The sequence below is a fragment of the Arachis ipaensis genome, chromosome B1, assembly GCF_059453495.1.
Source record: "Arachis ipaensis isolate K30076 ecotype BB chromosome B1, ASM5945349v1, whole genome shotgun sequence".
Taxonomy (NCBI): Eukaryota; Viridiplantae; Streptophyta; class Magnoliopsida; order Fabales; family Fabaceae; genus Arachis; species Arachis ipaensis.
The window spans coordinates 100,769,408-100,772,931 of NC_142436.1; the positions used below are offsets into that span (position 1 = coordinate 100,769,408).

Below are 3,524 nucleotides of genomic sequence, written 5' to 3' on the forward strand. Positions count from 1 at the left end.
TAGGAGGAGTTTCAGTGATCTTCTTACTCAGCTGGCCTACTTGTGCCTCCAAATTTCTAATTGAGGACCTTGTTTCATTCATGAAACTTACAGTGGCCTTGGACAGATCAGAGACTAAGTTTGCTAAATTAGAGGTATTTTGTTCAGAGTTCTCTGTCTGTTGCTGAGAAGATGATGGAAAAGGTTTACTATTGTTAAACCTATTTCTTCCACCATTATTAAAGCCTTGTTGAGGCTTTTGTTGATCCTTCCATGAGAGATTTAGGTGATTTCTCCATGAGGGATTATAGGTGTTTCCTTATAGTTCACCCATGTAATTCACCTCTGCTATTGCAGGGTTCTCAGGATCATAAGCCTCTTCTTCAGCAGATGCCTCTTGAGTACTGTTGGTTGCAGCTTGCATTCCATTCAGACTCTGAGAAATCATATTGACTTGCTGAGTCAATATTTTATTCTGAGCCAATATGGCATTCAGAGTATCAATTTCAAGAACTCCCTTCTTCTGAGGCGTCCCATTACTCACAGGATTTCTCTTAGAAGTGTACATGAACTGGTTATTAGCAACCATGTCAATGAGTTTTTGAGCTTCTGCAGGCGTTTTCTTTAGGTGAATGGATCCACCTGCAGAAGTATCCAATGACATCTTAGCTAATTCAGATAGACCATCATAGAATATATCCAGGATGGTCCATCCTGAAAGCATATCAGAAGGACACTTTTTGGTCAGTTCCTTGTATCTCTCCCAAGCTTCATAGAGGGATTCACCTTCTTTCTATCTGAAGGTTTGAACATCCACTCTAAGCTTACTCAGCTTTTGAGGAGGAAAGAACTTGGCTAAGAAAGCCTTGACCAGCTTATCCCAAGAGTTCAGGCTATCCTTAGGTTGAGAGTCCAACCATATTCTAGCTCTGTCTCTTACAGCAAATGGGAAAAGCATGAGCCTGTAGACTTCAGGGTCTACTCCATTAGTCTTAACAGTTTCACATATCTGCAAGAATTCAGTTAAGAACTGAAAGGGATCTTCAGATGGAGGTCCATGAAACTTGCAGTTTTGTTGCATCAGAGAAACTAATTGAGGTTTAAGCTCAAAATTGTTTGCTCCAATGGTATGGATGGAGATGCTTCTTCCATGTAATTGGAATTAGGTGCAGTAAAGTCACCAAGCATCCTCCTTGCATTATTATTATTTTCAGCTGCCATCTCCTCTTCCTGTTCGAAAATTCCTGTAAGGTTGTCTCTGGATTGTTGTATTTTAGCTTCTCTTAGTTTCCTTTTCAGAGTCCTTTCAGGTTCAGGATCTGCTTCAACAAGAATGTTCTCTTCCTTGCTCCTGCTCATATGATAAAGAAGGGAATAACAAAGAAAATATAGAATCCTCTATGTCACAGTATAGAGACTCCTTTGTGTGAGTAGAAGAAGAAAAGAATGTAATGTAAAGAAAGAGAAGGGAGGAGAATCCAAACACAAGGGTGAGGGGAGCAGAGATATGAGATGAGGAGAAGTGTTAGTAAATAAATAAATAAATAGAAGGAGATGAGAGGTGAGATGATTTTTGAAAATTAAAAATTAAAATTTAAAGTTAAATTTCGAAAATAGTTTTTGAAAAAGGTTAGTAATTTTTGAAAATTAGGAATGAAATAAAATTAAAATAAAAAATTAAATTAATTAGTTAATTAAAAAGAAATTTTGAAAAAGAGGGAAGTATTTTCGAAAATTAGAGAAGGATAGTTAGTTAGGTAGTTTTGAAAGAGATAAGAAACAAACAAAAAGTTAATTAGTTAGTTGAAACAAATTTTAAAAATCAAATTTTTTAAAAGATAAGAAGATAAGAAGTTAGAAAAGATATTTTAAAATCAAATTTTTTTTTGAAAAAGATATGATTTAAGGAAGATATGATAGAAAGATATGATTAAAATTAGTTTTGAAAAAGATTTGAATTTTTTAAAATCACAAGTAATGACTTGATTCACAAGAAATCACAAGATATGATTCTAGAACTTAAAGTTTGAATCTTTCTTAACAAGTAAGTAACAAACTTGAAATTTTTTAACCAAAACATTAATTGTTGATAATATTTTCAAAAATTTGATATAAAATTAAGAAAAAAATTTTTGAAAAATATTTTTAAAATTTTCGAAAATAAATAAGAAAAATAAAAAAGATTTGATTTTTGAAAAAGATTTTGAAAAAAGATAAGATTTTTAAATTGAAAATTTGATTTGACTCATAAAAACAACTACATTTTAAAAATTTTTGAAAAAGTCAATCCAAATTTTCGAAATTTATCAGTGAAAAAGGGAAAGATATTTTTTGAATTTTTGAATTTTTAATGATGAAAGAGAAAAACATGAAAATGATGCAATGCATGAAAATTTTGGGTCTAAACATGTGATGCATGCAAGAACATTATGAATGTCAAGATGAACACCAAGAACACTATGAATGTCAAGATGAACACCAAGAACACTATGAATGTCAAGATGAACATCAAGAACTTATTTTTGAAAAATTTTCAAGAAAAGAAAACATGCAAGACACCAAACTTAGAAATTTTTCATGTATAGACACTATGAATGCAAGAATGCATATGAAAAACAAGAAAAGACACAAAACAAGAAAATATGTAGATCAAACAAGAAGACTGGCCAAGAACAACTTGAAGATCATGAAGAACACTATGAATGCATGAATTTTGGAAAAAAAAATGCATAAAGAATTTTAGAAAAAATTCAATTGATACCAAACTTAAAAATTGACTCAAGACTCAAACAAGAAACACAAAATATTTTTGATTTTATGATTTTATGAATTTTTTTTTTGGATTTTTCGAAAATTAATGTGAAAAAGAAAAATAACGATTCCAAAATTTTTAATATGAATTCCAGGAATCTTGTGCTCTTTAGTCTAGAGCTCCAATCTGAGGGTTAGACATGACTTAATAGCCAGCCAAGCTTTAGTATGCTATTACATGCATTGAAGTGATTAGTTGAATCCTCAGTCCAAAGGAATTTGGACATGGCTTTACAGCCAGCCAGGATTCTACATGCTTCATGAAACTCTAGAATTCATTCTTAAAAATTCTGAAGAAAAAAAGTATATAATTTTTTTTTTGAAAATATTTTTTTGGGAAAAACGAAAAAGAAGAAAATATTTTTGAAAAATTTTTTGAAAACTTTTTGAAAATAAAATTATAAGAAAATTACCCAATCTGAGCAATTAGATGAACCGTCAATTGTCCAAACTCGAACAATCCCCGGCAACGGCGCCAAAAACTTGTTATGCGAAATTGTTACTCTGAGGTTGTAAAATTTGTTGTTCGTTCTCTCCCTGGCAATGGCGCCAATAACTGGTGCACAATACCATGGTCCAAACATAACTTTACAACTTCGCACAACTAACCAGCAAGTGCACTGGGTCGTCCAAGTAATAAAACCTTACGTGAGTAAGGGTCGATCCCACGGAGATTGTTGGTATGAAGCAAGCTATGGTCACCTTGTAAATCTCAGTCAGGCGGATATCAAATG

The 3,524-nt window shown here is 32.3% G+C and overlaps 1 non-coding gene across 1 annotated transcript; it reads left to right on the plus strand.

Annotated features, from left to right (window-relative positions):
* The first annotated feature begins 697 nt into the window (after positions 1 to 697).
* On the plus strand, positions 698 to 805 carry LOC148577659 (small nucleolar RNA R71). Its single transcript, XR_015904109.1, has one exon. It is a non-coding gene; the product is annotated as a small nucleolar RNA R71 (small nucleolar RNA).
* The last annotated feature ends 2,719 nt before the right edge of the window (positions 806 to 3,524 follow it).